The 14,000-nt window shown below is 33.1% G+C and overlaps 2 long non-coding RNA genes across 3 annotated transcripts in view; one reads left to right on the top strand and one right to left on the bottom strand.

Moving 5' to 3' along the window:
- Positions 1-14,000, top strand: part of LOC147025025 (uncharacterized) — a 181,386-nt gene that overhangs the window by 31,313 nt on the left and 136,073 nt on the right. The gene's annotated exons all lie outside the window — the stretch shown is intronic.
- LOC147025027 (uncharacterized) overlaps positions 13,146-14,000 on the bottom strand; it is a 1,423-nt gene continuing 568 nt past the window's right edge. For both annotated transcript variants that reach the window (XR_015059313.1, XR_015059315.1), the window contains 3 exons: positions 13,879-14,000; positions 13,560-13,617; positions 13,146-13,270 (listed from right to left, as the gene is read on the bottom strand). The exon at positions 13,879-14,000 is cut by the window's right edge. This is a non-coding gene — a long non-coding RNA (uncharacterized LOC147025027). The remainder of the gene's footprint in view (positions 13,271-13,559; positions 13,618-13,878) is intronic.

The following is a 14,000-nucleotide window of genomic DNA, read 5'->3' as shown; positions in this document are numbered from 1 at the left end:
GATTGAGACATTGCCCATCCATACAAATTATTAGCATCAAAGTACATCAAATAATTACTATCTTTTTCACTCTCATAATTTGGAAGATATTTATTATTTGCTTTAGCATATCTTTTTGAACATACTTGTGATATTCCACCTCTCTTAGACTTCTCAATCATCAAAAGCATATCTACATCACTGACTAAATCTATATCTTGTTTTGTCATTTTCAACATTGCACTCCAAGCTAAACCAGGAGCTGTGAAATAGTGGGCAGGATCTAATCCATAACAATTTTTATTATGACAGAGTGATCTAAAAGCTTCAAACACATCAGCTAACAATAAAACATCTGTTTTTAGATACAAATCATGATATTCTCCAAGGTTCTTTATCTTAAATAATTTCCAAATTTCTTGTGCGTGTTTATATTCCTTATCACTTATCTCTTCTTCATAAAGGTTATTATAGAAACTTTCTTTTGAAGGAAGTTGTGTTTCTTTAAATCTCATAAATGAATCCATATAACCATAAGGATAAATTCCCTTACTTGTAAGAATTTTCTCTTTACTTTGAATTTCATTCCTTGTTTCAATTTCCTCTCTAGTTAGAATTCCCTCTTTAATCAGAATTTCATCTATAATCAGAATTTCCTCTTTAGTTAGAATTTCATTCTTTGTTCGAATTTTCTGTATAATTAGAATTTCATCTTCAGTTAGAATTTCTTCATTCATTTCCTCATTAATTAGAATTTCCTCTTTACTTTGAATTCTCTCTTTAATCTGAATTTCCTCTTTAGTTAGAATTTCCTCTTTTGGAAAGAATGAATTAAGATTTGGAAAAGAGCCCGTGGAGCTTAGATTTGATGCGAGGTAGGCTAGTGGTGTTCCCATAAACTTGTAAGAATCTAGAAACCTAATACGAGTTAAAGGTTTTGTGAATATCATTTTTGTAAATGAAATATACTTTTGACTTGTGTTTGTTATGGCAGAAATATTCCCTGGTGTTTTTGAAAGTTCATTTATAAATAGATGTGTATCATAGTTGGCGCTGTTGTGAAGAAAGACTGGAATAAAAGAAGGTAATTTATAATTAAGATTACAACAGGAATGAGCGGGACCTCTATATTTACCAGTAAGATGACAATGATCCCTAACTTTAGACTCCTCAATTTCCTCCTCACAAATATGACAGATATTGTTCTTTCTAAATTCTAATTTTTCTTCTATGGTTAATTTCATCGGTTCATTTGTTTCTTTCATTAATTTAGTTAGTCTTATACAATCCTTTTCTAATCGTTTTACAAACTCTTGTGAAGCATTTTTTCCACTATACTGTTCAAGTTTATTATACTTTTCTCCAACAGATGATTTGATATAATAACAGAAACCACAAGGAATATGTTTTTGATATTTATTTGTATATGGTTCTTTTGGATTAGGAGAAGCAGTATTTATCTTTTTAAGGATACATTCAAAATCAGCGTATATCACAAATGGGTGCATGATAGATTTATTATAATCTTCAAAAGAAATCTTTTCACCAGGTTTAGGCATTGTAATTACAGCTGATTTATGATTACTACAATATTTTGAATGTTGTTCTAATCGTTCTTTTGTATGAAATGAATTAAGACATCGCTTACAAGGATATATTTTGTTTGCTGTTCTGAATACCTGAGAAGAGATTAATCTTGATAAATTATTGATGTATGTGTAATGTGAATTCTTTCCAACACTAAAATATAAAAGATCAATGTGTGTTTCTTCATTTTTATAGTTGTTTGAAATTTTTAATATTTGAACTTTGTTTGTATCCGTTAATCCATATACATTAATAGAAAGATTATTCTTTTTCTCAAATTTAGGAATATCTGTTAGTGGCATTGGGAAATTAAAATCTTTAATGTCCAAGGTATTCTCATATTTCATATATTGTTTTACTCTTTCTGAATTACATTTTGGTGGATGTAAGTGAGCAAGAACAGACCAGAGAAAACATTTATTATCATTATTCTTAATATTAACAACTGCCTTCTTTCGTTTTATTTCTTTTGGTAATTCAATATAAGAAGAAGCTTTAAGAGGGTTTGATTTTAGAATGTGTATATCTAAAAAGATGATTTTTTTAATATTGAATCCACTTCCTACCACTGTATTATCAACATCCTCCTCTTGTCTTGATAGTTCTTCATAAACCCCACTATTCAAAAAATCTTGAAATGATGTTATAAAATGAAGATCTGTCCTCATATAAGGAGTTTGTTCTTCATCTTGTCTTTTCATATTCATTTTCACTCCCATATAAAACTTTAAAGTTTTCATTTCTTTTAATGTCTTTTTAATAAATTTTTCAACATCAGGTTTCACTATTTCAATTGATTCAACTATTGATGATGGACCGGGTTCTCCAAATTGAAAAATCCTTATTTTTATATGCCCTTTAAATGCCCCATCAGTGTTTTCAATATAATAGTCTCCCTTTACTTTAAACTCATTTTTCTTGTGTTTTTGTGATTGAAGATGCCTATTATAACTACTCTTCAAAACATCCTTTGAGCAGGTATCACAATGTTTTCTTTCCAACTCAAGAGGGGATATTTTGTGAAATAGATTAAATGTGTGTTTGTTGGTTCGGAGGTGTTTTCTATAATGTTTATATTCGTGATTACAAACATCGCAGTATGTTGTATTCACCATATTTATATAATAAAACTTTGCTTAAACTAAAATTTCCTTGATGAAAATTTCGTTTATTTTACAGGTGTGTCTGTGCTTAAACTAAAATTTTCTTGATGAAAATTTCGTTTATTTTCCAGGTGAATCTGTGCTTAAACTAAAATTTTCTTGGTGAAATTTTCGTTTATTTTACAGGTGAATCTGTGCTTAAACTAAAATTTTCTTGATGAAAATTTCGTTTATTTTACAGGTGAATCTGTGCTTAAACTAAAATTTTCTTGATGAAAATTTCGTTTATTTTACAGGTGAATCTGTGCTTAAAACCATTTTATCCTCCAACTTTTTCACTTAATAAATACAATGTTTCAAGACACAAAAGACAAGTTTCAATCAATCTCTTCATTTGTTAAAGATGCTGAGAAATATGTCAAGGATGTAAAATTGAACAAAGATAAATATAACAACGATTGGATAAAAACAATTATGGTGGATATGATGAGTTCTTCAATTTACTTCAGTGGAAGGGCTTTTAGTATACCTGGAAGAACATCAATTAAGGTATCTCTAACAAAAGTTTCTCCTCTCCTTCTGGCAATATATTCAAAACTAGAAAAAGCAATGAAACAAGAAAAGGTATCAAAAAATAAAAACCTTATGGATGAAGCTTTAGAAAGAAAAGATAAGACCATCTGTAATATGCAAGGAGAAATTTGTATTTTTTTCAACAACCCTAAAGATATAAATCCTGATGAAATAAAGGATGTTAATATATCAGGTGAAATGACATTTCGTTCAATTGTAGTTAAGGATCATTTTAAAATTACCTTTAATATAAAAAATGTAGCAGTTGAATCTGTTAATGAAAAAATGTATATCGATATTGATGGTAATGTTTTTTCTACTAATTAAATGAGCCAATATTCAACTGAAGATTTTGAAGATTATGAGAGTGATTATGATACCGAGAGTTTGCATTCAAACGATAGTTATGGCACCGAGAGTTTGTGTTCAAATGATAGTTATGAAAGTATAGATGATTCTGAAAGTATCGAAGATGATATCGAAGATGAATTTCAGTTTAAGTAAAGTTTTACTTTATAAATATGAATAGTTTACTCGATTTTGAGCCTCTTGAATTCCATGATTCTCCATATGACAAATTTGAGAATTGTCCTGCGTGTGAAAGACGGGGATTAAACACAGAGTCAAAAGCCTATAAACAATGTATATTCTGTGATTATCTTCTAATTAATGAGAATCAAAAATATAAAAAGGAAAATAATTCTTTTAGATTTACACCAAAAATGAATTACTTTACAAGATTGATTCGAGAAATGAATGTAAAGAACGAGGGTGAGAACACACCTTTCCTTACAAGGGAAGAAACTGAACGTATTAGAGAAATGTTCAAAGGATTGTTGTTATATCTTATTCATGGATGTGATTTTCAGGGAAATATCAACACAAGATATTGCATAAATAAAATAATGGATTATCTTGAAATTAAACCTGAACTTAGGATAAAATATAGAATTTCGAAAAAAGCCAAGAATAAATTAAATAACCTGTTTTCCAAATATATAAATGAATGATTTTTTACCTATTTGGGAAAATAAGATAAAATTTGACAACCATAAAAATCTCCCAAATTCATTAAGATGCCTCATAGTTGGTTCAAGTGGATGTGGAAAAACCTGCTTACTTTTAAAGATGCTCCTCACTCCCAACTTTTTAGATTATGATAATTTAATAATTTTCACAAAGTCGAGTTTTCAACCAGAGTATCAACTACTCTCACAAGGTTTTAATGCTGGTCTTCAAAAAGAAGATATAATCGGTTTATTTAAACTTCAAAAAAACCTAAATGATTTTAACATTGAAGATATAATACAACTATTTTGTGATACACAGAGATGTAAAAAGAAATCAAAACCGATAACTTGTATTCTGAGTGATAATACGGATGATATACCGTCTCCCCAAGATTTGGATAAATCCAAAAAGAACCTCGTTATCTTTGATGATTGTGTTAATGAGAGAAACCAAATGGTAATGGACAGCTACTACACAAGAGGGAGACATTCTTCTTGTAATTGTATTTATCTTAGTCAATCGTACTTTCAGCTTCCTCGTCGTTCCATCAGAAACAATGCTAATACTTTTATTTTATTCAAGTTAAATTCAATAGATATAAACAATTTTTGGAGAGACAATTGTTCTACATTATGTAGTAAAAAGGAATTTGGGGATTACATGAAACACACGACTGAAAAATATAAATATATTGTTGTGAAACAAGATGAGATATTAAATGATATTTTTCAATAAATAAATGGATGCGAAAGAAAGAGCAAGAAGATTTAGGGAACATCAAGAGTTGGTTTCAAAAGTTGTAAAACAGCAGGAAGACATAAAGAAGAAACGCAGACAGAAACTAACGGGCGAAGAAGCATTTGAAAGAAAACAAGAGAAATTTTTTAAACCACTTTTAAAAACTTCCCAAGGAAAAATGAAAGATGTTTCCACAGTTCCCACGGTAAAATATACTCCTAAAAAACTTCAAATGTTAAAAGATTTCAGTCAAATGACGGAGGAAGAATGAGAGCATTTAGGAGAATTAGAATATGATGATGAAGGTTTATTTCAACAACTGGAAGAGATTAATCGACCCCCTGATTATATTGTGAATGCTCTTCAAAACAATGAATATTCAGCGGATTCAAAAACCAAAGCAGGACTCATTCCAACAGAACAATCAGCAATATTTCATCTTGTTCAAGAAAAGGTATTGATATTTAATGATGAATTAAGGTTCTTGGGTTCTGCTCAACCCCCTGTTAAACTAACTCCGAGATTAATGTTTCTTCTCACAAAAGATGGAAGACAAGGTTCAACTGTGAGGGATGAATCAAAGTATATTGATAAACCATTGGATATGGAAAATAATGATGATAGAGTATATATTGATCTGCTGAACACTCTAAATTATAAGGTTATTCTTTCTGGTAAAAGTAGGAAGAATGAGAAGGAGAAACACATTATTCAGGCTTTAAGTATCCTTGGTTCAGGTGTTAGTTTTCTTCCAAATGACCCATCGCAATTAGTTAATAGACTGTTATTGTTGTTAGGCAGTAAGAAGGCTGGAAATAACAATTGTTTTAATGAAGCATCAGCCATTTTAGACCAGTTGATGAACATGAAAATAATTAATAAATATCAATATAAAGACATTTTATCTCGTATTAAATAAGATGAGAAGCACAATCCTTAGTTTCAATTTCACAACAAGCGACCACACATCTTCATTCCCATACCCACTACAACTTGACACAACAAAAGAATATGAGGCATCTTTATTGTCCATGGAAACTTATAATACCTTATTTAATATAACCGAGAAAAATGACAAGTTTAGTTATAATCCAGGAAGTGGATACAAAACGATAACAGTCTCACCCGGAGCATATGAGATTTCTCAAATATCTTCCGAAATTGCTCGTCTTATGAAAGAACAGGGTGATGAACCAAAAAATATTGTTATAAACATTCAAAAACATACTTCAAAATCAACGATTAAAGTTAAAAATAACTACAAGGTTGATTTCACAATTGATAATTCATTTAGAGAGTTATTGGGTTTCTCCTCAAAAAGATTGAAACTAATGGGACGTTTTACAGTGATAATGTCATTCAAATATCCTCAGGAATAAATTCGGTGTTAATTCACTGTGATTTGATTGATGGTGCTTATAATGATGGGAAAAAAACAAATACAATATTTTCATTCAGCGCATACTCAACCCCAATTGGTTATAAATTCAATATGGAACCCAAAAATTTGGTTTATCTACCTGTGTCAGGAAAAACCATACACAGAGTAAATTTTAGGATAACCGACCAAGATAATCGTGTGATTTCTTTTAATGGAGAAGTTATATCCATCAGAATTCACCTACGTGAAGTTTTCCAATAAATAAATACGATGGTTATTTTGAGGAAACACGAGTTGGGAAAATATAAAATAATTACAGGGGATGGGATGTTCCTTTCCCCATACTACAAGGGTGAAGGTATGTATCTTGGTAGAGGATACTATAAACCTAAGAGACAAAGGGGTGTTGGACATCAATTTAGAGGAGATGGGATAATTGATACTCTCATGGGTATTGGTTCAACTATTCTTAAACATAAAGATCTAATTGGTTCAACTGCTTCTGCTGTGGGAAATGTAGCAGGTGCCGTAAAGAGTATAAAAGATGCTCAGAAGGAATCTCATAAATTACAAGCAATAAAAGAAATTAAGAAAGGCAAAACTCAGTTGTACCCCCAAGAACGACAGAAAATAATTCAAATACTTGGATCAGGGTTTCAAAAGTTTTAACATCTTTTTTTTCCTAAATAAATACAAGTATGGAAGCAATTGATAGTATCTATGATTTGGATGATACTATTATTATCTCAAACTCCACTAAAAAAGAAGATTACTTCAAGGTAAATGCAATAACTGGAACAGACTGGAATACGAATGGTACAAAAAGTTTTGAAATAAATAATCAACAAACCTATTTGAATCTCTCCGAAAGTTTCTTGTTGTGTAAATTTAAATTCACTAAGGCTGGGAATAACACAAACGCTACACTTGTAAATGATTTCTTCTGGAAAATGTTTGATAGTGTGCGTTTGTATATTGGAACACAAGAAGTTGAAGCGGTTGATTATGTCTCTGCTGTATCTGAAATGATAAAATTTACACTCTATACATTCAGTGATAGAATGGGAAAGGGGTCTGTCGAAGGTTTTATTCCTGATATGTCAACGGGAACAAACACAGACCCTGGGTATACTCAAATGAAAGGAATGTATAATGATGATACAAAAGCAGAAAATAGTTTTACTGTGGCAGTTCCTCTTAAAGGTATATTTGGATTTTGTGATCATGATAAAGTTCTGTATGGCCTTAAAATTAGATTTCAACTACAAAGGAATGATAATGAAAATCGATTGCTTTTTGGTGTTGGTAGTGCTTTTGGTGATCAGAATAAATTTGTAATTGAGGAAATGAGTTGGTATATCAGTGAATATACTCCTAATCTTAAAACAGAAGAGATGTTGAATCGAAGACTTAACTCAAAGAAACCACTCAGTGTATCATACCTCAAAAGAAGATGTCAACACGTTAAACTCAATCAAACAACTTACACGTGGAATTTGGGTGTTCTGGAAGGAAAGCCACGATATCTGTGGATCATTTTTAAAAAGCCAGATGGTGATACTGCGACTGATAAGAATAATGCATTGAGTGATAATGCTAAGGTGAAACAACTTCGCGTTTCTCTAGATGGAACATTTTACCCACGAGATAGATTGGAAATTAATTGGGAAAAAATGATTTTGCTGAAGCATACAAGTCTTACCAAAAGGTGTGTGAAAGTAATGGAAATAAAGAACCTATTTTGGATATGACAGCATTTAAAAGTTTGTATACAATCTATGCGTTTGACCTGAGCGCTCAAAAGGAAACTATAAAGTCTAATCGAGTGGATACTTCCCTATACATTGAAAGAGGAGAGAGTGAAGAAGTTGATACATATTGTTTGCTTTTGGAAGAAACAGAATTGCAGATTAATACAGATAATGGTGTGATGATTAGTCTCACATAATTTTTTGTTAAATAAATGAGTGGCAAAGTACCAACTGGGGTATATGTCAATCAAATCAATCTTCATAAACTATCATCTTGTGTTCAAAATCAAAAGCCTTGTACGATTAACGTTAATACAATTCAGAGAAAAGGAGCAGTAAGAATTGATGTTTTTCTCACAAGAGAACAGGTTAAAATCTTGAATGACACTGGCTCACTTAAAATTAAAATGACAAAACCAATGTTGAAAAAATATTCAATAAGAGAGACGAGTGGAGGATTTCTCCCATTTCTAATTCCTTTATTTGCTGGTTTAAGTGCGGTTGGAGCATTGACGGGTGGTATTTCAACAGCGGTGAAAACTGCCAACGAAAGGAAGGCTCAACTCCAGGCTCAAAAAGAATTGGAAAGACATAACAAAGAGTTGGAGAAACAAATTAGTGGAAGTGGTGTAATTGTAGATTTTGCTGAAAAACTTGAAGGTCTGCCTGATAAAGCGAGATTGTTAGTTGGAGATATGCTTTCTTCTATAGCACAAGCAGGTGTAAAATTAACGAAAAGAGGTAATGGATTATATCTTTCTAATAAATAAATGAGCATTGATGAGTGGTTGAAAAAATTTGGAAAGAATACAACATCAAATTTACAACTTGTCAAATATTGTAAGAAATTAAAAATTCATAATGTGGTTATTTGTATGAGAGATGAATTAACAAATGTGCCGAAACATACAAAGAATATTATTATGAACTTAGAAGATAATAATGGGAACGGTTCTCATTGGGTTTGTATTTTTAATAGTCAAGACAAATATTATTTTGATAGTTTTGGTCTTCCACCACCTGTTGAAGTCATAAAATTCTTACAGAATGGTGTTTATCAAACATTTCAAGTCCAAGAATTAAATTCCAAGTGTTGTGGCCAATTATGCCTATATGTGTTATTTCAACTCAACAAAAATAAAAAATTTTATGATATTATTTTTAATCCAATATAAATGACTTATGTTGGTAAAGATGGTTCTATCTTTGGTTTATCTCAAGAACTGGATATTGATTTCTCAAATTATTACACAAAGGCACAGGCTGAACGACATAAATATAATATAACCAAAAATATTAACATGAAAAATGCTTATAAATTAAAAAATTATCCAAGCCCGACTGACGCGAATGACTTGGTGAGATTAAGCGATTTATCACAATATATATCCTTAAATAAAACGGCTGTGTATTCCAAAGATACAGAAGTGTTGATATTATCTCCAGGTCATACAGAATTCACAGTTCGAATTAAAATAAATTTTTATAAAGAAGGGCGTATCGTTTGTATGAGAATACAACAATGGGGATATGATATGAATGATTTAGGGTATAATTGGTCATTTAAAATTAACCTCGAAGACCTGGAACAATTAAATCAGTCTCGTAAGGAAGAATATTATCCACTTGGTATCGAGAATGAGTTTTGTGGGGCTACGATTAGTAAACAACAAATAAAATAATTTAATAAGGGTAAATATAATAATGGTTTTGCCCTTGTTTATCTCATGAAAACAGAAAAAACAGGATTATATATAATAAGTAAGGAAATACAAAATGATTTAACTATGGGAAGATGGGGAGGTGTTTCGTGCCATAATATTATTCTAACATATATTTCTAATACATAAATGACAGCAAGAAGGCTTCAAGAAAATTATCATTTCTGTGTCCAAGCATACCTTCAAGAAAAGGGTATTCGGTATTTTAATAAATATGTTCTACAACATAAGAATGAGGTATTTTCAATAAAAGATTGGCATTATGCTGATGTTGATAAACCGACAACTTTAGATTTAATTAGAATGTTAAATAATGAAAAAAATTATAAAGTTAAGAAAAGGTAAGGCTCTTTTAGAAATTCAAAAGAAATTTTATTGGTTTCCTGTTGTAAAAAATTATTTTAGATACAGGAATAACAAGAAATCCTGATGAATATATGTATAATATTCTATGGGGTGTAAACGATTCAAGTATAGTAAGGGATGAGGAAGGAGTTGAAGAAGAGAGGGAAGAGGAGGAAAAGGAAAGGGAGAAGAAAGAGAAGGAGGAAAAAGAGAAGAGAGAGAGGGAGGAGAGGGAGGAAAGAGAGAAGAGAGAGAGAGAGGGAGGAGAGAGAGAGAGAGAGAGAGAGGAGGAGAGGGAGAAGAAAGAGAAGGAGAGGGAGGAGAGGGAGAAGAAAGAGAAGGAGGAAAAAGAGAAGAGAGAGAAGGAGGAGAGGGAGGAAAGAGCGAGACAAAATAAATATCAAAATATGGAAACCAGTGAGATTAAAAAGATTAAGGGTATTACAGAAAATAACTCAACCCACCGAGGAGGAAAACAAAGAATTGGTAAGTCTATTTGCAATACTTTCGACAAGACTATTGACATCGACAAGATATGGATTTTAATTCAAGTTTTTCATTTTTTTTTTTCTTAAATAAATGGGGGAGAGAGTGAAGGCATTTCTAAGGATTCTTTATGTTTTAAAAATCAAGATTCAAATGTGCATGTTGGAAACTAAAAAGGTTTTTGCACTCTGCAGGAATTTTTCTCATAAATAAATGAGTTATTGTCTCAAATGTAAAAAGAAAACTAATACTAAAAATATTTCATATATTAAAAGTAAAAATAACAGGGTTATACAAAAAGGTATATGTTCGGTGTGTGGTTCAAAAAAAAATCAATTTATCTCCCAACACAAACTAGGAGGAGATATCCAAAAGTTTTTATCAGGAAGTAAATTTACAACTACTGGAATACCAGCTGAATTACATCTTCCAGGGTATTCTTTCTGTGGCCCAGGCACAAACTTGGATAAAAGATTAGATGAGGCAGACAATCCTAAATCCTGGAGTCGGCCTATCAATAGAGTTGATGAAGTGTGCATGAGACACGATATTGATTATGGGAATACCACAACGTTGGAAGAAAAGCATGAAGCCGATAGAGAAATGTTGTATAATTTGTCTCTGATACAAAATCCAACCTTGAGAGAAAAAGTTGATCGGTTCATTGTGAAGAAGATGATCAGTGCTAAATTGAAACTTGGACTTGGAAATTCAAAAAACTTATAGGCTCTAATGATGCCATTAAGACTGAAGAGCAATTAGCTGATGAATTACATAAACCAATATTCACAATGTTTCAGAGAAGGAAAGTTTATTCCAAGGAAGTAGATTATATCTGGTCTGCTGATTTGATTGAACTCAATAATGATAAGGGGTACAAGTATGCTTTAACCGTTATTGATTTGAGGAGTAGATATGCGTGGGTTGTACCATTAAAAAACAAAACAGGTAATACTCTTATGTTAGCCTTCCAACAGATATTTAATAAAAGTAAGAGAAAACCTAAAAAATTGTGGACTGATGAGGGTAGGGAGTTTTATAACAAGACATTTATGAATTTTCTAAAAAATAACAGTATTACATTATACAGTACCTTTAATGAAGGGAAGGCAGTTGTTGTTGAACGTTTTAATCGTACCTTAAAAGAGAGACTATATAAAAAATTCACACAACTCGGTTCACAACAATGGTCATCTTTTATTCAAGATATTGTGGATAAGTACAATGACACGATTCACACGTCAACAAATATGAAGCCATCAGAAACATTTACAAAATTAAAATATGAAAAAGAGATTAATGTCAGAAAACCTAAGTTCAAAGTTGGTGATATCGTAAGAATATATCGGTGGAAATCTCATTTTGAAAAAGGTTATACGAAAAGATGGACCAACGAGCTTTTTAAAATTGTTGATGTAATAGATACGGTTCCTTGGACTTATAAGATATATGATTTGGAAGGGGAAGAGATTTTAGGTTCATTTTATTCACAGGAATTACAAAATACAAAGATAAATTGAAATTTTTTGACTCCGCCCCTTTTTGGCTCCCACCCACACAAGCCCCCGCCCACACAAGCCCCGCCCACACAAACCCCACACAAACCCCACCACACACCCCCACAAGCTCCAATAAATTGAAATTTTTGACTCCGCCCCTTTTTGACTCCGCCCACACACGCCCCTCCCACCGAAGCCCTGCCCACACAAACCCCACACAAACCCCACACAAGCTCCACACAACCTCCACACAAAAACTCCACACAAGCTCCACACACACAAACCCCACACAAGCTCCACCCATATTCATCATATTCACATAATTAGTGATTAGTTAATTAGTTCCCCACACACACAACATGTTTATTTAATTAAAAAATTATCCACCCATCCACACAAGCTCCACTCATCCACCCATCCCCCATCTCTCCACCCATCCATTTATCCACATAAGCCTCATCCACATTCACCCCTCCCACACAAGCTCCACCCACATAAACCCCTGCCCATATAAACCCTGCCCACATAAACCCCTCCCACATAAGCCCTGCCTACACAAGCTCCACACAAAAACTCCACACACATAAACCCCTCCCACACAAGCTCCACCCACATAAACCCCCGCCCACACAAGCCCCACCCACACAAGCCCCACTCACACACACACCCCGCCCACACAAGCCCCTCCCACACACACCCCACCCACACAAGCCCCCACCGAAGCCCCGCCCACACAAGCCCCGCCCACACAAGCCCCACACCCCCTCATCCCCCTGTGCGCCCCCACCTTTGACCCACCACCTCCCTCATCCCACCCCCACCCTTCCCCACACACACACATGGGGAGGGGAGGGATGGGATGAGGGGTGATGGGTCATTGGGGGAGCGCACCTCCCCCCCCCCCCCCCCCCCCCCCCCCCCCCCCCCTTTACATCTCTTTTATTCTTTTCTTGTAATTCAGAATCAAGTAATTGTAAACAAAACAAATATAATTTATTAATATTGAAAATATTAAATATTCATTTGCGAGAATGTACAATCTTTCCCAGCAATCTTCTTCAGATGTCTTGTGATTTCGAAACTCAGACACCATATTCTGTTTTGAAACAAAAAGTGGATAATAATTAGGTTCTATAAAGATAATTACATGGTAATATGAATAAGCCTCGTTGACCACTGAATTAACACACCAGGAGCCTGTCATCCTTTCAAGGTCAATAAAATGAATTCCAGTGTACTGACAAAACCACGTCCAAACTAATGATGCAACCAACATAAGGCGACATTCTAAAGAGAGAGTGATATTAATAATAATTCAGAAATATTTACCTCCAGAAAATCATGTGTTGTACGAGTGATATTAATAATAATTCAGAAATATTTACCTCCAGAAAATCATGTGTTGTACAAGATTGCTTCAACAGCTGATGTTGTGCGATAGTGCTGAAAAAAAAAAAATAAGTCAAGGGTATAGATGAAGAGACAGACAGGGAAAGCAACACACACACACACACACACGCACACACACACACATACACACACACATAGACACACACACACATAGACACACACACGTGCCTCACCATTGGTTTAATTCATTCGAGATCAGAGACCAGTCATTATAAATCATTGGCCTCTTCAATAAGAGCAGAGAGAGGTAGGTAGAAAGACAGACAGAGAGAGAGGCACACACACGTGTCTCACCATTGGTTTAATTCCTTCGAGATGAGAGGACGTGATAAGACTTCATGCCACTCATTGAAAATGTCTTTCAATTCTCTTCTAAAATCATTGATCTCTTCAATAAGAGTATTAATTTCATGAAC

The sequence above is a fragment of the Eptatretus burgeri genome, chromosome 6 (assembly GCF_056783735.1).
Source record: "Eptatretus burgeri isolate ZD-2024b chromosome 6, Ebu_testis_v1, whole genome shotgun sequence".
Classification (NCBI taxonomy): Eukaryota; Metazoa; Chordata; class Myxini; order Myxiniformes; family Myxinidae; genus Eptatretus; species Eptatretus burgeri.
Note: the sequence above shows the minus strand (reverse complement) of the source record. Positions and strands in the feature narration are given on the sequence as shown.